This window comes from Giraffa tippelskirchi, chromosome 3 (genome assembly GCF_054371585.1).
Source record: "Giraffa tippelskirchi isolate mGirTip1 chromosome 3, T2T-mGirTip1v1.2.pri, whole genome shotgun sequence".
Taxonomy (NCBI): domain Eukaryota; kingdom Metazoa; phylum Chordata; class Mammalia; order Artiodactyla; family Giraffidae; genus Giraffa; species Giraffa tippelskirchi.
The window spans coordinates 15,465,347-15,487,521 of NC_137277.1; the positions used below are offsets into that span (position 1 = coordinate 15,465,347).

Genomic DNA, 22,175 nt, shown 5'->3' on the forward strand with positions numbered 1-22,175 from the left:
GCTAATAATCAATTTCCCTCCCCATCCCAACACTAACGCAGATGCCCGCAGACTGAAGAACAATGCTTCCGGTCCACCCCAGCTTTCAAGTGAGCCCTGTGGGCACTGCAGAGGCCCCACGGCAAGCGCTGCCCAGCGGCCGGGCTGTGGTTAGCACGTGGCTGCCCCACACCACGCCATGCAGGGCTGCCTCCAGAGGACATGAGCAGGGGCCATTTTGGTCCCACCCACCACCCTCTGGCTACTTTACACCCAGGATGAGGGAAATGTGGACCCAGAAACACAAGTTCACCCCCTTCCAGGCCAAGTAAGTGCCCTGATGCCTGCGAGTCAGCAAACCTCTGTAAGACATTCCCACGGTGCCTCAAGTAGTGACAGGCTCGGAGTCCCAGCCCTTCCCCTCTGCTCTGTGATGTGCCCGCTGCTCCTTCCTTCATCCAGTCCTCTCCGCCCCTCCTCACCACAGCCACAAGCCGCTCCCTCCCTTGAGGCACCTTCCCAACACCAGCTCCCCTCCCTTTATTCTTTCTGGGGCCTGTTTTTTCCCCCTCAGAGGAAGGAGACTTCCAACTTCTCACAATTTAATATATACAACGCACATCAGTTGACTTGTTTACTGTGTAGACTACATAATGTGCTGTGTGCCAGCAGGGAACACATCTGTTTCGCTCCCCTTTGGGTTTCTTTCCAATGCTAAGCACAATGCTTGGCTCCAGCAGACACTCAGATAGATACTTGTTTAATGAGTGATGATCGCTGTTCAGTCAGTCCTTTCAGTGGTAAGATTTTTAAATTTTGTATTTCCAGCCCCAAATGATACATTGAACCATCTTGAGGAACACTGCTTAAAAGACAACATTAATGGCAGTTCTATTCCCAGTTTTTTAAGGAATCTCCACACTGTTCTCCATAGTGGCTGTACTAGTTTGCATTCCCACCAACAGTGTAAGAGGGTTCCCTTTTCTCCACACCCTCTCCAGCATTTATTGCTTGTAGACTTTTGGATAGCAGCCATTCTGACTGGTGTGAAATGATACCTCATTGTGGTTTTGATTTGCATTTCTCTAATAATGAGTGATGCCATATATGACCCAGCAATCCCACTGCTGGGCATATACACCGAGGAAACCAGAATTGAAAGAGACGCGTGTACCCCAATGTTCATCGCAGCACTGTTTACAATAGCCAGGACATGGAAGCAACCTAGATGTCCATCAGCAGACGAATGGATAAGGAAGCTGTGGTACATATACACAATGGAATATTACTCAGCCATTAAAAAAAATACATTTGAATCGGTTCTACTGAGATGGATGAAACTCGAGCCCATTATACAGAGTGAAGTAAGCCAGAAAGAAAAACAACAATACAGTATACTAATGCATATATATGGAATTTGAAAGATGGTAACGATAACCCTATATGCGAGACAGAATAAGAGACACAGATGCATAGAACAATTTTATGGACTCTGAGGAAGAAGGTGAGGGTGGGACGTTCTTGGAGAATAGCATTGAAACATGTATATTATCATGTGTGAAACAGAACACCACTCCATGTTCGATGCATGAGACAAGGGCTCAGGGCCGGGGCAATGGGATGACCCAGAGGGATGGGATGGGGAGGGAGGTGGGTGGGGGGTCCAGGAAGGGGAACACATGTAAACCCATGGCTGATTCATGTCAATGTATGGCAAAAACTATTACAATATTGTAAAGTAATTAGCCCCCAACTAAAATAAATAAATTTATTAAAAAAAAAAAAAGACAACATTAAGTGTAAAAAAAGGACTTAAAATTGAGAAAGAGAACAGGCCGGCTTATGTCAGCTTTAAGTAACAAACGTGAAATGAAACTTACGAAATGCATATTGTGATTCTCAAATTATTCTCAAATAATCCTGCAAGGATTGGGGTGGGGGTGGTTTTAAATCTCAAATTCTAAACAAGTTGAAGAGGGATCCTCTTGCCCTGTCCTGGTCTCAACTGTTAGGATAAGCCCGGGAGGGGCTCCGTGTGTCCAATCATCTCTTTGGGGGAAAGCCCTTAGAGCCGATCTTCTGGGCAAACCCAACAAAGGTCCCTAGGTTGTTTCAAAGCCCACCCATTAGCCACTCCAGCAGCTTCTTCACAGAAAGGCCAGATCCTTCTCTCAACAGTCCTATCTATGCTCACAGTGACCTGGCCTGTGGCTTTTGTTCACCAAAGAAGAACCACAGAGGACTTAAGTCTTCTGCAACTCCCATAGGGTTCGTCCTTAAATTTAACAAAGTTCTCTCAATAAACAGCAGATGTTCTAAAGGAGAACTCAGAATTTAAACTGGGGTCAGTACACAGTAAGAGACTGGGAATGTACGACCCCAAAGCAAAGGGAAATTGCACTTTTTGAACTGAGAAAACTTCCAGGGCACATAGCTTAGAAGATTTCAAAATCTTCTTTTTCAGGCTCCCCCTGAAACAACCACAGAACTCACACTGGGGAGCAACATAAGCCTGAGTTCTAGCCCCAGCCATAAGCCCCTGTCCTCGCTGCGTGATCCTGAACACATTACTTAACTCTGAACTTCGGCTTTCTCACCTTAGAATAAGATTGATACTAGGGTCCACTACTCATAAGGACTTCCCAGGTGGCGCAGGGGTAAAGAATCCACCTGCCAATGGAGACTGGGGTTTGATCCCTGGGTCAGAAGATCCCCTGCAGTAGGAAATGGCAACTCATTCCAGGATTCTTGCCTGGAAAACTCCATGGACAGAGGAGCCTGGGGGGCCACAGTCCATAGGGTCACAAAGAGTCAGACACGATTGAGCATAAGCATTCACAGGATGATGTGAGGTTGAAAAGTGGGAACAGTGCCTGGCACACAGCAATTCTCCAGCAATGACAGTTACTCTTATTGTTATCACCTACCCATGTTTTCTCATTGCAAAAGCACTAGCACAAACATCCACCTGAGACTTCAGGAGTCCTTTCCTTTCTTTCAAACATTTAACTTCTCAGATCCTTAAATTCATAAACTCACATAATCAATGACACTGTATTGGAGGGAGTGGGGGAAGGAGACTAAGAAATCAAGTCCACACTGGAAAAGAGACCGTCAAGGTCCAGAGTGGGGAAATGAAGTGCCCAAGACACACATAATAACTGGAGAAACCCCAGGACGGCCAACGGGTCTCTTAACACCAACTGCAGTGCTCTCTGCACCTCACTCAGAAACTCAGGGTTTCCGTAGTTGTCTGACCTCCGAGCACCCCACTGATGAATGGGGCCGCACAGACACTTCACACGATGCAATTCAGCATCACAAGGAGTTTGGCAAGAGGCAACATGGAATCTTGCACAAAACCCTGAGGTGCTTTAAAACTGACACATAAGAGTATTCACATCAGCCCAGGTTTCCAAACTTCTCATAAGGATAGTTATTTTTAACTTGGGATTTGAAGTTGACAAAGAACTTAATGAATAGGCAGGGAGCTGTCTGTCCATGGCTGGTTAGCTCCTGAAGTTAATGCTTCTCACGGGGACAAGAGTCAGCCAAAGGACAGAGCTCCACACAAACTGGAAAATGTTCCTGCAGCCCACAGATCGTGGATTACTGCCTGGGCTCCGAGTGGCAAATCTTACGAGATGCTCCCGAGCTCTCCTCCAGAGCCACCCACCAGTCAACCTTACGTTCTGTCCCTCGACAGCATCACGTGTTCCTGGGTGCCCACGCTGTGCCAGGCACACGAATAACTTCGTGTAATCCTCACAACTACCGACAGAGAATGTACTAGCATGGTTCATGTGACCCAGGACCCCCCTAGGACACCATTATTTTATGTACGAAAAAAGGAAGTCATGCCAACTACAACTGTCAGACCTCATAGATTTAAAAGATACTTTGGCTTCCCTGGTGGCTCAGACCGTGAAAGCGTCTGCCTACAAAGTGGGAGACCCGGGTTCAATCCCTGGGTCGGGAAGATCTCCTGGAGAAGGAAATGGCAACCCACTCCAGTACTCTTGCCTGTAAAATCCCATGGACAGAGGAGCCTGGTAGGTTACAGCCCATGGCGTCACAAAGAGTCAGACACAACTGAGCAACTTCACTTTCACTTTCTTTCCTTTTCAGAAATGTTAAGATGAGACAGAGTGTATTGTCTTACGTTTGTGGAAATGTGAACACTGTTCCATTTTACAGATAAAGAAACTGAGGTACACAGAGAAAACAGTTTGCCCAAGGTCACAGAGCTAGTAAATAGAAGCACTGGGATACAGACCTGGTAAGTCTGGTCACCTTTTCATGGCAGTAAGCTCAAATTTCCCAAGAGTCATATGAATTACCCAAAAACACCCCTGGCAAAGAGGCAGGACACAGGGTGCTAACACTGCTCCACCATCAGCACATTAACTGTGGCAATTCCCTGAACATCTCTGAACCTGACCTTTCATGTGTCCAAGAAGGCCCTGTGCTAGACTATGATAAACTGTCTTTCTTCTGGGAAAAGCAACGTGGTATACTATGGAAAAAGTACATTTGGGATCAGAAAGTCCTAGACTGAAGTTCTTGTTCCAGGGAATTCCCTGGTGGTCCAGTGGTTAGGGCTCTGCTTTCACTGCCCAGGGCCTAGGTTCAATCCTTGGTCAGAGAACTAAGATCTTGTTCCACCAACTAACCAGCTTCTGCCCTGGGCAAGTTACTGAACCGCTCTCAGTTTCCTCTCCTGTAAACTGAGACTCTGTGTGTGTGCGCCTGCGCGCACCTGCCCGCTCACTCAGTCAAATCTCTTTGCGACCCCATGTACTGTCCTGCCACGCTCCTCTGTCCATGGAATTTTCTAGGCAATACTAGAGCGGGTTACCATGTCCTACTCCAGGGGATCTTCCCAACCCAGGGATCGAACCTGCATCTCTTGTGTCTCTGGCATCGGCAGGTGGATTCTTTACCACCTGGGAAGTCCAACATTGAGGCTACCAGCACCTGTCTCCCTTAGAGGGCTGCTCAAAGACAAAAGAGGATATACTGGGTTGGCCAAAACATGGATTCAGGTTTCTCCATAAGATGTTATGGGGAAACCCAAATGAACTTTATGGCCAACCCAATATACACAGAGAAAGCAGCAATGGCAGAGCTGGAATTCAGCAAATGCTCCTTCTATATCAACCACCTTTTGCCTTGGGACAGAATTAAAGAACAAACAATTCCCTGTGACCTCAGCAATTCCCCAGGGGGACACTCTGGTGAGAATAAGGATCAGACAGAAGAAAGCTGACCCTGAATGACACTCAGGCAAAGAAAATGAACTGGAAGCACCTGGAGGGCAGGGACAGCTGACCGACTTCCAAACCTCTGAGTAAACTCACTAACAGAGGGAAAGGTTAAAAAGAACTTAACACCATCAAAAGACACTGGTCAACAGATATGAGGATGAAGAGATACCAAATCTGACACAGAAGAGCAGTCTTGGAAGATCCAGTTTGATACCCAAAATGACCTATAGTGGGATTTCCCCACTGTCCTGTTTCGTTCTTACAATAAGTAATATTCTGTGCATTTCACCTCTTTCTTTCTTCAAGAGCTGCAGAAAATCCTCAGAAGTTATGAGCTTTGGGAGGGAAGGTAAATCATATGGATGCAGAAACAAACTCTTGACCTGTCTTTTTTCTCCATTGTACCCAGAATGCCTCAAATTTTCCGGCATATGGCCAACTCTCAACGAAAATTAGTTAAGTGAATATTTTTTGACTACATGCCATCTCACTGGGACCAGAACTCCCAAACATCCTATACATTTATCCTACCTAAAAGACTAACAACAATCTTTCCTGCTTCTTTTCCAGATGCATTTCAAATCCATACTCTAATATGCAAACGATACACTCAGCATTGCTGTTTCTCCAATCTTCTCACGAGATGACTTTCTACTTGCTCTTCAAACCTCCAACAAGGCCTGGTCCCCTTAGTCCCACCAAAACCCCTGCACTCTCTCTTCCCCTTCCTCTGGGCCGTTGCCTCAATTACCACCATCATCTGATCTGAATTGGTTTGTTAATCTCCTTCCTCTCAGGCATAGCACCTTTCCTGGAGATAAATGCAGACAAGTCCAGTTCACCCACAGCTCTCCACCACCCCCAACCCTGAGGCCCATGTGAAAAAAAGAAACCGTCTGGCAAAAATCTCATCATCTCAGGAGGCTGTTTGTTTTACATAAAGTTTAGCTCAATCACCAACTTTTAGAAGAATCTGAAAGAATGCTGTAATGATTTAAGGGTTGGGTAAGAGCTGATAGGGCTTCCCTAGGGGCTCAATGGTAAAGCATCTGCCTGCCAATTCAGGGGACTCAGGCAGTTTGATCGCTGGGTCAGGAAGATCCCCTGGAGAAAGAAATGGCAACCCACTCCAGTATTCTTGCCTGGGAAACCCCATGGACAGAGAAGCCCGGCAGGCTACAGTCCATGGGGTCGCAAAGAGTAGAACCCGACCTAGCGACTAAACAACAACAACCAGAGCTGACAAAATGGCACTTTTGCTCTTTCAATACCTCCCTGGAGATAAGCTGCACTGTGTCACCCAGCTCTAAATCCACAAACCCAAACTTTCAGGAATTCCCTGGCAGCCCAGTGGTAAGGACTTTGTGCACTCACTGCCCAGGGCCCTGGTTTGATCCCTGGTCCCAGAACTAAGATCCCATTAGCTGGGCGGTCAAAAAAAAAAAAATCTAAACTCTGCAAACACTCCCCATTCCAGAGTTCAAGGACCATTTGCGCCTCCGTTTTTCCTTATTGGCTTCCATATGAAAGTTACTCATTGTTTTCCTTCCAGCTTACATCAGGCTCCTGAAAGGACTCCTTTAAAGCCTTTGATGAAAACCATCAAAACATGCGAAAGGCTGGTTCTTTTCAACGTCTGCGCAGAGCAGCAGAGGTGTCACAACCTAGAACTTCAAACATGAATATGGTAGCACTCCTGCCTTCATGGAGCCCACGCTTTTCCTCCAACTAAAAAAGTATGCTCTCCCTGGGTAGAGTCTGTTAAAGACGGTAGTGACAAAGTACTTCATGGCTTTGGAGGAAGAGCGAGGGTGGAGACAGGCTTTGCCCTTACATTGGATGGATGTCCTGTAACCATAACAACCGATGGTTTCAGTCACCATCAACCCACCGAGGGGCTAAGTTTTCCAAAAGGCATTTTCAAGAGGGGAAAACTCCCCTGCACCGACTCCCGCGTCAGCCGAGCGTTCTGGGCAGCGGTTCAGCCTATCTGTGGTCCCACCGATTCGTTCCTGCGCTCGCCAGCAGCACAGCCTCCGCCGTCACACCCCACGCTCCGGGCAGGGCACCTGGCGTTAGGCCTCAGCCCAATGTCACTTGTTAACCTTCCAAAACCCCCGGCGTTCAGAACGCCGTCGTCTCAAGTCTAAGGCACGCGAACCACCTACTGCCACCCGCGATTTCCAAGAGCTGGCGAAAAACAACCCGAGGAGCAGAGAGAGCCTCTGAAAGATTCGCGTAAAAGTAACTGCGGTTCTCGACTTCCAGGCGTTTCGCGACGTGAGCGCCGGGGGAGACCAGAACCCGGGGCCCCATTCATAAAATTACAAGCTGTTTTCCCTCAGTTTGCGTGTGGACGGTCCTCCCCGGCCGGCGCCGAGCCCGGAGCCCGTGGACAGCAGGCTGGGGGGCTAGCCGGCGGGCACCTCTGGCGGGGCCAAGCCCAGACCGCCCCACACCGCCCCCAGAGGAAAGAAGGGTGCGCCCGGGGGCCTCGCGGGTAGGCGTCCCTGTCAACCCGGACCGTGACAGCGGGGTGGGGCCCTGGGGGACCGGACCCCCGCGCCCAGCCGCGCCAACGGCCGCCGGCCCCCCGGCTGTACCCCGGACCCTGAGGAGCCGGAGCCGCCCCCAGCCCCGGCCTTCTCGGTGGGCGCTCCCTCCACCGCTCCGCCCGGCCCCAGGAACGCTCACCCCGGATCCACTGGCTGCCTCATCGTACTGCGCCGGCGCCCGTGCTTCACGGCCGCCGCAGACCCCACTCGGTTTCGTGCTCGGGCCGCCGTCCTGCCGCCCACCCGCCCCCGGGGCACCGGCCGCCCCGCCCCGCCGGCGGACCCGCCCCGCGCCCGTGGCCGCCGCCGCCAACCAGAGGGCGGCAGGGGCGGAGCCGGCTTCGCGCCAGGCCCGGCCAATCCAGCCCCTACCAGCGCGCCGGGGAGCGGCCGCGGAAATGGGCGTGCGATTGGTCGGGTCTGTTAAAGAGGCCGCCGCCCACGGGGCTGGGGAGAGGGGGGGCTGCGGGGTTACCTGGGAGAGCCTGGGGTGGAAGGGATGAGACCTTTTCTCTCCTAGTCCGGCAACCTCGCTCTCCTCAGCACTTTTTGCATTTATTAATTTCCGCTTCCTGAAGTCTAGCAACAAGTGGGGACAGAACCTGCCTCTGTCAGAAAGAGAAACATAGGTCCCCAGGGTCTCCTCGCTTGGCACATTGACTCGAATTTGAGTTTCATAGGGCCGTCCGGCACATCTGTTCCCGTCCAGTCCCAGAAATTGGCTTAAAAATTATCCAGCTTCATCCTGGAGAATTTTGTAAAACATATTTAACACACATTCCGTGTGTCTGGAATGGGACTGGGGAAAATATGTATTTTTCAGCGCCGATCCCCCGAGGTGATTCTGATGTAGGTAGTGTTGGTACAAGAGCCACATATACAGGCAGGCACGTATTATTTCAAGTCCCTCATGGCAATGAAGTTCAAGTGCAACTGCCATAAATAAAGATAAGCTCTTCTTTATCCTCAAAAACAGTAATATGGTTGGGAGATTTGCTAGTTTGGCTGGAGGTCGCCTACTGAGAAACTCAGGACAGTTCCCTGAATGGGTCACGTCAAGAACTGAGTCTGAAGGGCACCGGGCTGGGCTGAAGCAACAAGGCCGTCTTGTTCTCTGACTCGCGAGACAATGCTTAAATACTTAAATGGAAAAACACACCCTTCCTTGTTGCCATCACCAGGCCCAGTCATAACCCCAGGAAGGTGCCTGGGTTCCAACGCCATCCAGCCCTGCCCATTCTCCCAAACACATGCCTCTCCTCCTCCCTGTGTCTCAGACATCCATCTGACCCAGAAGTCCCTCCCTGAAAATGAGCCTCTTCTGCCTAGACCCCTCCAATGAGAAGCAAACCGCCTTCAAAGAACAATCGTATAGCTGGTGGTGGTGGTGGAGGTGGTGGTGGTGGTGGTGGTGGTGGTGGTGTTTTGGCTGGTTGTTTGTTTTGTTTTTTGCTGTGATTTCTGTGGGTGTTGTGTTTGCCAGGAACAGCTCGACACACACATTCATCAGCCTCATCGAGATTAAGTCTCTGGGTTGCAGACATCACTGCCTGGGAACATTATTTGCTTCCCTTGGCCCTCCCAAAGGAAAATGAATTCTTGTTTTAAATGCAGAGGGTTCCAGCCTTGGGTATCTGGAAATGTGCAACAAAGGCTGTTAGCACTAGAGAAACAGCCCAAAGTTTGTCTTGGCCACACCTTAAAACCTCCACCATTTGGTGGGGATGGAGTGGGCAGTGAAGGTGAGGGGGCCTGGAGCTGTACCACTACAAGGGTCCTGGGGAAGCTGGCATGGTGTATCTCAGAGTGCCCACCCCCATCTTCCTTGCCCAGGCAAAACCCTACATAAATATTAGGTTAATTAATATAGTGTTAACCTGACTTCAACTTGGAGGCCCGTAAGATCCAGCATAAACACTAAGAAGGAGCCCTTCCTTTTGAAAAGTGAGAAATTTGGATGCTTTGAAAAATAAACAAATGTATAATAATGTAATAATATGAACACTTCCTCCTACCTTTAAGAGGTACTCTGGGCCAACACTATGTCAAGATCTTTGCACACATTAATTCATTTGAAACCTTATAAGAACCCTGTGAGTAAGTGTGGTTGTTATTTTCTCCATTTTACAGATGCAGAAACGGAAGCTCACAGAAGACTGGTAATGTGTCCAAGGTTACAAGACTAGCTTAAGAAAGAGCCAGCCTTCATGACCTCCTAACTGCCTGCTCCAGTGCCTGCCAAAGTGCCCTTCCCTCTTGCCAGAAACAGGATGGCTAACTTCAAAAGGCAAAAGAAGCAAACATCACTGCACTTCACCAAAAGACAGTATAATTAATATAGCAGCACTGCCTTGGAGTTTAAGTTCCATTGCTCTAACGTACCATCTGTTTGACCTTGAACAAGACATATCATTAAATCCTTTTGAGCCTCTGACTGCTCATCTATAAAAGGGGATGATGATAACAAATTCTGCCTCCTTGGACTGGCATGAAAACCAAATCAGTAAAGAATATATATGAATGTACACGTACTTTGAACTTACAAATGAAAAGAGTGATTTTAAACCTTTGTATCTGTGACTCAGTAAAGTGACCAATGACAAAGGCCAAGGATTGTGATGCTAAATTCAAATATCAAACAAGATTCCTTACTTTGTCTCCCAAGTATCTATAGGAACAGTATGTACAAAGTGAACTAAATTTTTTCTACCTACAGAAGAGATAGAAGTCACAGAAATTCAAATCTAAGTTATAACTCTGGCATCTACCTCCCTTCCCCACCGCCCGCCAACCATCCCCCAAGTCTCACAACCCAGGCTTCAGTTTAAGCCTGCAGATTCCAGTATACTTGAATTATTCCCAATTGTGACATTTCAAGACAATTGTTATTTTCTCATGAAACTTAAAAAAAATGCTCTAAGATTTTTACTGCAATTTTTTGATACTGCACTTCTGTCTTGGCAAGAGAAACGGTTATGAAGTACACAAAAACAAAAAGTTGATACGCTTATACATCAGAAAAAAAAAGGATTAGGGACCCATTGTGCCACAAGCTGCACTATTAATGAACAATTACTAAGAGCTCCATAAGTACCAACTGGTGTGCTCAGCACTGGGGATGAAGACAGAATTTTATTTTAAGTGCAAAAATGGTGGACTTTTGGCACTAGATCTAGCAGAGAAAGACTGACATATTGATAGACCATTATTGGCCTCCACAGAGTTAAGCCCAAGAGCTATGGGACGTAGAACAGACATTTATAACCTCTGGGGAACCCCAATAATGTTTCATTTTTTTAAAAATACTTTCATTGTTGCTAGCTTATATATTTATTTTTGTGACCATGCTGCAGGACATGTGGAATCTGTTTCCCGACCAAATATTGAACCGGCACCCCATGCATTCTGAGTGCAGAGTCTTAATCAGTGGACCACCAGGGAAGTCCCTGATAATGTTTTAAGGGTCACCAGATGAAGGCTATTGAGAAACCAGAAAGGTAATAAAAACCTAAGGAAGAGTGGGGAGAGATCTGAACGTATACCTTGGGATTTGGAAATTAGAAGGTTACTGACTGTGCTCAGATGCTCAGTCATGTCTGTTTGTGACCCCAGGGACTGTAGCCAGCCAAGTTCCTCTGTCCATGGGATTCTCTAGGCAAGAATTCTGGAGTGGGTTGCCATTTCCTCCTCTAGGGGATCTTCCCAACCCAGGGATCGAACCTACTTCTCCTGCTTTGGCAGGTGGGTTCTTTACCACAAGTGCCACCATCCCAAGCCCAGGAACTACTGCTTCAGAAGGTTACTGAGGCCACTGACAAAAGCGGTGTGGGTGGGGCTAGAGACGCAGAGTCTTGCTAGAGCTAGACTGAGAAGAGCTAAGAAAAGAGAATGCAGAGGCCAGGCAGGACAGGACCGATGGGACAGGGTCCCAGGAAGCCCACAGGGACAGGGAAGAAGCCCTTGGGGAGGTAGAGGATCTGTTCTTCTACTTAAGCTGGATATAGATAAGAATGGGTGTGGGTGCAGATTCATTCATAGATGGAGGGCAGGAAGTTGAGGAAATTCCTGCCTGCTGATTTCTATTATTTTCACTCTAAAGTGAGAAACAAGTCTTCTCTTGAGAGTGGGTGGGAGGTGGTAACTAGGCCTTGAGGAAAACAGTGAAGAACTGGAAAAGCCACCAAGAAGAATGAAAGAGGGAGCTGCCAGTTTGAGAGGGAAAGTTCCTGGCAGCCCCGAGGGCCCATGCATTTGAGGCACTCCCGTGACAGGAGTTAGATGGATGGTTACATGGGGCTCAGCAGCTGGGTCCCGTGTGGAGAATCCAGAGTGAAGAATTTACAGGGTCAGGAGCAGGAGAAACCCAAAACAGTGCAGGGTATAGACAACAGGTGGGTCAAAGTGATGGATCATGGGTTCTAAGTCGGATGGAGATAGAAGGAAATCTGCGGCAGTGGAGGCAGGGGGGCTGCCGCTGGACTGGAAGAAATGTGGGGCAGGAGAGGTGGGAAGAACCAGACATGGTGTCAGTTTGGAGTGGGATGGGTTAGGTGAGATGCTCAGAGAAGAGCAATTCCGAGTGATAACAAGGTCAGGTCCGGCCATGGAGTTGGAGTTTCTAAACACGCTCGGCTCCTGGATTGTCCCTCCCCTGGTTCCTTTTAGAGAATGATCTGTGGCTGTGTGGCCTCCAGCGCCTTCTGTTCACTCTGCACCCCTCTCTGAGATGATGGAGGCGGGAGAGTATCCTTCTCTCTCATCTGGTTTTGCTTCTAAAATAAAAACCTGTTAATGAACAGAAGGACTCCCACCATCGTCATGGAGACAGGAGCATTTGCAGGAAGGGATGCTGGTGAGAAGTCTTCTGGGGCTTTAGAGGTGCCTCACCTGGTGGGTTGATGCACTTGTGAATAATTCCCAGTCATCAGGGAGTGGCAAACAGCCAGCTGATGTCGATTATATATTTTGCTAATTAGCATGTTGAGACCGGAGGTTATTAAATATAAATGTCTCAAAGCTCTGTCATTCTAAGGGAGGGCCAGTGGGGGAATGGTGGCTTCTAATTGATGTGGAGCAGAGCTAGAGTGGACTTCTAGGGAGAAATCCTGACACCTCCCTCCATTTCCCTGCTGACTCTCTGCCCACCCTCGGCTCCATGCAGAGAACGAATCCATCGCACAGCATTTACTCCCTCCCTCTCCCTCTAACCTGCCATCCTCGAAGCCTTCCAGCCACCGGGCCTTCTACCCACTCCAGCACAGAAAATTCAGTCTCTAGCTTGTACAGAAGCACCCTGGCACACAATTTTAACTCCCGGAATGGAGAGTCAGCCCTGCAGCCAACAGGTGCTGGCCCCCACTTCAGTATCTCTTTTCCCTTTCAGTAGCGGAAGTGGGAGGACTCAGCTGGCTTTTGGGGGGTAGGGGATGCTCAGCTTGTAGTTTGTGGAATCTCAGTTCCCTGACCCAGGCCATGGCAGTGAAAGCCCCGAATCCAACCACTAGACCCCCAGAGAACTCCCCCAGCTGGCCTTTTAATGACACATATGCGTGTGTACTAAGTCACTTCCATCGTGTCCAACTCTTTGGGACCCTGTGGACTGTAGCCCGCCAGGCTCCTCTGTCCAGATTCTCCAGGCGAGAATACTGGAGTGGGTTGCCATGCCCTCCTCCAGGGGCTTTTCTCGATGCAGGGATCGAACTGGTGTCTCTTATGTCTCCTGCGTTGGCAGGTGGGTTCTTACACTAGCGCCACCTGGGAAGCCCTTAATGACATACACATCCACCTACACATAGGGGAAGGTTGTTTTCATTTTGAAAACGTGATTTACATACCCTGATACAGAGTAGCTAGAAGTCAGTGGGAAATATCCACTCCCAATCAGGTTAAACAAAATGAGAAATGGTAGAACTGCCATTGTCCATGTGGCTGTTCTACTCAGCATCAATGTGATTCAGAAGACAAAGATGGTCTATATTCGGGTAAGAGCTTAGGCAAAGAAAATGTTTCAATCTGTTTTGGCCAAGGTTCCCCCAAAAGCAGAACTTGAGACAAAGCTCACATGTGAGTACATTGCTCAGGATCACGAACCACCTAAGGCTCAGGAACCAAAGCAAGGATGGGGGCAGAGGCATTTGATCATCTATTACTGGGGTGCCCACTTTCTGGGCTGCTTGATTAGGGGATACTAAGAAGCCCTAAGAGAAGCATGTTAGGACCCACCGTCTAGGATAGGGGAGACAACGAGAGGCATTTATCCAATGATTTCTGTCCCCATCGGTGAAGACCTCTGCACAGGGGTCTGAGCCCTGCTTCCAGGGTGTGCTGACCTGGCATCGAGTGGGCATCAACAGAGATGCCCTGGGTGAGATCCAGAGACAAAACACTGTCTGATTGTACCTGCTGGAATCTGGTAGGAGCAGACACAGAACTGGCCACTAGAATGGTGGCTGAAGATCTCCAGTGGTACATAAGAGGTTTCCAATCCAAAGCCCATTTTTTAAACAGGGTTTCCCTTGTGGCTCGGTGATAAAGAATCCACCTTCCAGTGGAGGAGACACAGGTTCCATTCCTGGTCCAGGAAGATCCCAGATGCCGTGGGGCAGCTACTGCACCTGTGTGATCTAGAGTCTGTGCTCCGAAACAAGAGAAGCCACCTCAGTGAGAAGCCTGCATACCACAACTAGAGAGTAGCCCCTGATGACCAAAACTAAAGAAAAGCCTGCATAACCATGAAGACCCAGCACAACCAAAACTAATTTTTTTTTAAAGAGAAGAACATCCAACTGTCTAAAAAAACCTGTCATCTTAAGTTAGGCTGGAGGGACACAAGATTTAAAATGTCTTTTAATGTCATTATAATATTCTCTTTAGGGAAGCAGCATTAGGCTGGTGGCTTTGGGGTCATTTGGACTGGTTTCAGGTGTTGCATCTGTCATTTCTGAGCCATGTGACTTTGGAAAAGATATTGAACTTACTTGAACTTCCTTGAATTGTTTCCTCATATATAAGTTGGAGATATCCACATCATGTGTTGTTTTAAAGATTAAGAGTATGCATAGATCCTTGATGTAGCATCTTTTCATAATAAGTGCCCAATTAATGGAAGCTGTTGCTTTTTACTCTGGGGCAAATTCCCGGCCATGGAGTTTATTGTGTACAGGAAGACAATGGGGTGATATGCCTAAGCCTCAAAAATAGAAGTGAAAGAAGATATCACATGGTTGCAGGCAACAAAAAATTTCTAATACTATGAAACAACCAAACAGCTTTTGTCTACAGTGGCTAAATATCTTGGCGTTTCCAAGAAAGCTCAATTTCAAATGTTCTTTTGTGTTGTTGTGCAGTTGTACCCGACTCTGTGCGACCCCATGGACTGTAGCATGACAGGTTTTCCTGTCCTTCACCATCTCCCAGAGTTTGTTCAGACTCATGTCCATGGAGTTGGTGATGCTATCCAATCATCTCTCCTCCTGCCCTCAATGTTTCCCGGCATCAGGGTCTTTTCCAATAAGTCAGCTCTTCACATCAGATAGCCAAAGTATTGGAGCTTCAGCTTCAGCATCAGTCCTTCCAGTGAATATTCAGGGTTGATTTCCTTTAGGATCAACTGGTTTGATCTCCTTGCTGTCCAAGGGGCTCTCAAGGCTTCTCCAACACCACAGTTTGAAAGCATCAATTATTCTTTTGTGTTGCCCCAGTACAAAAATGCCTGTTTGAGGGGCAGTCACCTTGACCTTGGACCAGAAAATAGCATTATATGAATATCCAACTAGGAAGGGGATCATCAGTCCTCCAGTTTCTTTTGCTCTACCAATCCCTGGAGTGTGGGAAGCACAGCTCTTCTTTTTCTTTTTAAAATTTTTATTTATCTATTTCTTTTGGGGATCTTCTCAGATCAGGGATTGAACCCGTGTCTCTTGCATTGGCAGGTGAATTCTTTACCACTGAGCCACCTGGGCTTCCCCGGTGGCTCGGACAGTAAAGAATCTGCCTGCGATTTGGGACACCTGGGTTTGATCCTTGGGTTGGAAAGATCCCCTGGAGGAGGGCATGGCAACCCACTCCAGTATTCTTGCCTGGAAAATCCCTGTGGACAGAGAAGCCTGGAGGGCTACAATCCATGGCGTTGCAAAGAGTCGGACACGAGTGAGCGACTCAGCACAGCACAGAGCCACCTGGAAGCCCTCCCTTTACTCTTGTAGGAAGACTCCAGTGTCCTTGGCCTCTCTTTCTCTCATCCCCACACCAGCTCCTTCTTCTTTCCTTCTGTGGTGCACACACATGCCCCAGGCCCTCATGATGCTCTCCTGGTGATCTCAGTCATGAGGATGTGTAAGCTGCCAAGAAGAGATTAGCAAAGGCCCTTCACCCTTACAGATAGTGCCTGCTCAGTTCAGCCACAGGAAACAGGAAACACTGTCAACGCCTGGGGCGCACGGGCAAAGAACAGAGCAAATGCAGACAGAACTGTCTACCCACTCATCCTCCAGGCTAAGTCCTATCGTTATCTTTGGGCTAGAAAATGATTGGCCTCTTTCACAGTATCCAGGGCCCCGCTAAGTCTCCTGGAGAGGACACCAAGTCTCTGCTTCTGAGAACTAGTGCTCACCTTCTGGTTTACTAGGTGACTTTGATAGCCATAGAGGCTCCATAATTTTATTAGCGGTGCCTACAGCCATTTGGGGTGATAGATCTCTATCACAGCCATAAAAAACCCAAAGACAAATTAAAAGGACTGGAAAAATTGAGTAGTTAGCCTGAGGCCCAAAACAAACCTCACTTACTGGTGGAATCGGAATTGCCTCCCTGCCATTTTCCCATCCGGAGAAGGCAATGGCACCCCACTCCAGTATTCTTGCCTGGGAAACCCCATGGACGGAGGAGCCTGGTAGGCTGCAGCCCATGGGGTCACGAAGAGTCAGACACGACTGAGCAACTTCACTTTCACTTTTCACTTTCATGCACTGGAGAAGGAAATGGCAACCCACTCCAATATTCTTGCCTGGAGAATCCCAGGGACGGCGGAGCCTGGTGGGCTGCCATCTATGGGGTCGCACAGAGTCGGACACGACTGAAGCGTCTTAGCAGCAGCAGCAGCAGCATTTTCCCATCGGGATTCCCAGGTGGCGCAGTGGTGAAGAACCTGCCTGCCAATGCAAGAGACGCAGGAGATGCAAATTCGAATCCTGGCTCAGGAAGATCCTCTGGAGGAGGAAATGGCAACCCACCCCAGTATTCTTGCCTGGAAAATTCCATGGACAGATGAGCCTAGCAGGTTACAGTCCAAAGGGTCACAAAGAGTCAGACACGACCGAGCAACTGAGCACACACGCATGCATTTGCTAATCACCCTTCCTACCCGCCTACACCTCCCTTGGTCTCTCGTGGCCCTCTGAGCAATCACAGTGTGACCCACTTAAATGGTTATTCAAAAGAGCAGTTGGTCTTTCCTGGCTATAAGTCATCCCCTAGTCATCGTCATCATCATTATAATTAGTAAGACCTCTCTCATTAAGTTGTGAAGGCATCTGTCCCAAGCCTTAGAAGGTCACCCAGTTTCCAGAGGCTGGGAGGAACCATGATGCTATTCATCCATCCCAGGCCCAGCTCATGCTATAGTTTTCATGCATTTCAGAGCAGAGGAGAAAACACTCTATGCTCCAGCCTTACCCGACTGCCTGCTAGGTCTCTCCTGGATGTCTGATAATCATCTCATGTTAAAAGTCCTCAAAAGAAATCCCTGGTCCCTGCCCACCCCCATCTTAGTCAATAGCGCCACTGCCCACCCACTAACTTGCTGGAGTCAAGAACATCAAGAACAATGAGTTGGCAGAGGGGAGGGATAAACTGGGAGATTGGGACTGACATATATACACTACTATATATGATAGTACTATTTATGGTACAGGGAACTCTACTCAATACTCTGTCATGACCTGTAGGGGAAAAGAATCTGGAAAAGAGTGGATGTATATAACTGATTCACTTTGCTGCACGGCAGAAGCTAACACAACACTGTTAAATCATCTATGTTGTTTGCTAAGCCATGTCGGGCTCTTTTGCAACCCCATGGCCTGTAGGCTGCTAGTCTCCTCTGTCCATGGGATTTCCCGGGCCAGAATACTGGAGTGGGTTGCCATTTTCTTCTCCAGGGGATCTTCTCAACTCAGGGATCAAACCCAAGTCTCCTGCATTGGCAGGCAGGTTCTTTACCATCAAGCCACCAGGGAAGCCCTCTTTGAGAAAAAAAAAAGAGCAATGAGTTATCTGAGATTCCATCCTTTACTGCTCACATCCAGTCCATCAATATACAAACTTGCTCTAGCATCTCTCTTCTGAAAAATCTCCTCCCTTTTGTCCAGGACTCCCTCCTGCTGTCTTTCATTGCACAACTTCTCAAAAGAGTTCCCCTCTTCCTCTCCCATCATCCTCTTTAAGCTGCTCCTCCAGCAGCTTCCACCTCCACTGCTCCCCAGAAACTGCCCTTGTCACATCATTGATGACCTCCACTCTGCCAATCCCAGGAGTCACTCCTCTGACCTACCTGACCCTTACTTAATCCTTTTCACAGCATCTACTGGCCACCTCCCTACGCGTCCAGTCCTCATTCCCTTAGCCCATCTCTCATACCGGCTCCAAGCCATTTCCAGTGGCCTGTTGCTTGTCCAACAGATCAGACTTCAGGCAGGACCTCAAACTGTCCCTGGGTCCCAGGCTGGTCAGGCCAGGCCCTGAGATGTCCTCAAACAACATCCCCACAAGCCTGTTCTCTTCGTCTGTTACACAGAGCTGGAAATGGAAAACTTAACGTGTTGGCAGAGGAAAGTGACAGCATTGCTGTGTGTTTTTTTTTTCCCCTATCTCATTTTCCATTACTGCTGTTACAATGGTGTTTGCGCAACAGAGGAAAGTTGGGTGCCCCAAAATAAAATGCCTGATAAGAAGATTTGGCTCTCATACATAGATGGAGTTCTGGGGGAAGGTGCCAACGGTGGGCAGCAATCCATGTAGTGACAGCCGGGGGTCTGGCTGGCATTGCTCAAACCTCCCTTGCAGCTGTGATGGTATCTCAGTGACCTTTTCAAGAGCTTGGCTGTAGCCTTCATGTGTCTGCTGTAATTCTGGTTCATGTTTATGCTGACAGAGCACCCAGGGAACAACCTGGAAAATTCCTTGCCTTTTTTTCCCCTTCTGGAGATTACTCCATATCAAATTGCAACTTTTTTCATCAACATTACCTCTACTACCTTCTTTTCAAACCTCTTCAGTCAGACTCTTGCTTTTCTTTTTCTTTTTTTTTTGGCCACACTGCCCAGCTTGCAGGATCTTAGTTCCCTGACCAGGGATTAACCAGCGTCCTTGACAGTGAAAGCGTGGAACCCTAACCACTGGACTTCCAGGGAATTCCTCAGACTCTTCCTTCTCTAAAGATGAAATTGAGCCCTGCCACCCTGGCAACCGATTTCCTTTGGCCTTGGGTTGTAAATCAGTGTGGCCTAGATCTTTCTGGTCCTGACTATTTCCTTTGTGACACTTATCCAAAGAGTGATTCAAGAATTATTAGCATCTCTGTCCCTAGATGGTGAGTTCCAGGGGGGCTGGAATGGGATCTGTCTCTCCCTCCTTCTGCAAGACCAGGCCCATCACAAGCCCTCAGTAACACTCGTTGCTGAAGGAGTGATGTCCAGTAAGAGCCAGTGAAGGGCCCTCCCTGGCCCGGGGAAGCACCTCTCTGCTCTCCTCTCCACTTGACTCTTACAGACAAGCTCTTCCAGCTAGAGTTCGGACAGGTCCCGACTGCCTCAAGCCTGGTCTACCAGAAGGAAAGAAGAAAGACAGTTCCTGCCTGCTGAGTTGGGATGTTTTTATTTTTAAAAAATATTTTATTATTTGACTGTGCTGGGTCTCAGTTGTGGCACACAAGTTCAATCCCCGGTCTGGAAACTCAACCCTGAATGTCGTAATTAACAGCCCGCATGCCACAACTATACCTGGTGCAGCCAAATAAATTTGAAAAAGGGGGCAGTGATAGAGCAGGGACTTCCCTGGTGGTCCAGTGGTTAAGACTCTGTGCTTCCATTGCAGGTTCGATCCCTGGTTGGGGAACTAAGATCCCACTTGCCAGTAGCAAAAAAAAAAGAGAGAGAGAGAATAAGAAGAAGAAGAAATAGCACAGCACCAGGAAAAAAAAAGAGAGAGTTGGAATCCCTCTAGTCTGATCCTTAGGATGGAGTTTCCAAAGCCTGGGGGAAAGTACAAAAATCCTTCCTATACATGGTGGGGGCAGGGTGGTGGCTCCAATGACTACCTCTAACACCCACTGAACTTAATAAAACTCTGCAGTTGTGGTATTTAAGGGAGTGGACTCTCTCTGCCTTAAAATAGTTTATTTCCTAAATCACATGCAATATATAAGAATAGCTAGAAATTCCCATTTCTGTGGCTAAGTTGGAGGGACAGAGCGGGAGAGGGCATGCTAAATTTTGCTAAGTTGCTTTTTCTTAAAGACTTAAAGAAAGAATATCCAGGGTTTATAATAAAATTTTTATTTCTAATTACTCATATAGTAAAAGCTGAAGACACCTGAAATTTACTAAGCACCTATTTCATTCTTTCTTGCCTTATTTAAAGTTGAGATATAATTGACATATAACATGATATTAGTTTTAGTTATACAATATAATGATTCTATATTTGCATATATTGCAAAACAGTCCCACAAGTCTAGTTAACATCCATCACCACATATCGTTACATAATTTTTTCTTCTTGTGATGAGAACTTTTAAGATCTATTATCTTGGTAACTTTCAAATGTACATTACAGGATTATGAACTCCAGCACAGTATAGTACTATAATTCTGTACATTATATCCTAAGGACTTATATATTTTATAACTGAAAGTTTGTACCTTTTGACCTCTTTCACCCACCCCCAACTTTGCCTTTGGCAACCACCAGTCTGTTCAAAGGAGAAGGCAATGGCACCCCACTCCAGTACTCTTGCCTGGAAAATCCCATGGACGGAGGAGCCTGGTGGACTGCAGTCCATGGGGTCGCTAAGAGTCGGACATAACCGAGCGAGTTCACTTTCACTTTTCACTTTCATGCATTGGGGAAGGAAATGGCAACCCACTCCAGTGTTCTTGCCTGGAGAATCCCAGGGACAGCAGAGCCTGGTGGGCTGCCGTCTATGGGGTTGCACAGAGTCGGACACGACTGAAGCGACTTAACAGTAACAGCAGCAGCAGCAGCAATCTGTTCGAATTGTGGTGCTGGAGAAGTCTCTTGAGAGTCCCTTGGACTGCAAGGAGCTCAAACCAGTCAATCCTAAAGGAAATCAACTCTGAATATTCATTGGAAGGACAGATACTGAAGCTGAAGGTTCAATACTTTGGCCACCTGATGCAAAGAGCAAATTCATTGGAAAAGACCCTGATGCTGGGGAAGATTGAAGGCAGAAGGAGAAGAGGGCGGCAGGGGACGAGACAGTTAGATAGCATCACTGACACAATGGACATGAGTTTGAGCAAACTCCGGGAGATAGTGGAAAACAGAGGAGCCTGGTGTGCTGCAATTCATGGGGTCACAAAGAGTCGAAGATGACTTACCAACTGAACAACAAGTGTGTTCTCCGTATCTCTTTTATTTATTTTGCCTGTGCTGAGTCTTCACTGAGACACATGGGCTTAGTTGCCTCTCTGCTTGTGGGATCTTAGTTCTCCAACCAGGGATTGAACCCATGTCCCCAGCACAGGAAGGTGGGTTCTTAACCACTAGACCACAAGAGAAGTCCCCTGTTCCTCTGTATCCTCTTGAGTTTGTTTTTCATTTGTTTGTTTTTGACTCCATATATTAAGGACTCTTGAAGACTGAAAAACCAAGACCTACGGTCTTGACACCATGCTGTTCCCAGGCTTTCATCAGCATCCTCTTCTGAGTTTACCTCCCTGGGGACCAGCTGCCCAGAGTAAGTGCTGTGTTGACAAGCCCAGACCTGACTGCTGGCAGAATTGTCTGGGTGAGGCCTGTGTGTCTTGCAAAAAGAACACAGGAGGATGGATAGAAGGTGCCAACCCACAGGAGGAAGAGCAGGGAGGGCGGGAAGGTGGAGGGGATTTGGATAAAACCACAGTGCGGTGTGAGTGCCAAGTGCCAAGCCGTATAACTGTTTCCTTTTGTTGCCATGACCTCCCCCAGAAGACAGTCTCCAAAAACACCTGTGTCCATAAAAAAAAGCATATGGCTTTTTAGATTTAAAATGAGGAATGAGGGACTTCCCTGGTGGTCCACTGGTTAAGACTCTGTACTTCCACTGCAGGGGGCATGGGTTCTACACCTGGTTGGGGAACTGAGATCCGTCATGCCACAT

At 47.9% G+C, this 22,175-nt stretch overlaps 1 protein-coding gene and 1 long non-coding RNA gene across 4 annotated transcripts in view; one reads left to right on the plus strand and one right to left on the minus strand.

Moving 5' to 3' along the window:
• The window catches only part of TEX2 (testis expressed 2), a 116,368-nt gene extending 108,294 nt beyond the window's left edge, over positions 1 to 8,074 (minus strand). For all 3 annotated transcript variants that reach the window (XM_081576771.1, XM_081576770.1, XM_081576769.1), the window contains exon 1: positions 7,941 to 8,074. The gene's annotated coding sequence lies outside the window, so the exon portion shown is untranslated. The remainder of the gene's footprint in view (positions 1 to 7,940) is intronic.
• On the plus strand, positions 7,749 to 11,119 carry LOC145541142 (uncharacterized). The gene is made up of 2 exons (XR_014078800.1): positions 7,749 to 7,895; positions 9,932 to 11,119. It is a non-coding gene; the product is annotated as an uncharacterized LOC145541142 (long non-coding RNA).
• Positions 11,120 to 22,175: the final 11,056 nt, after the last annotated feature.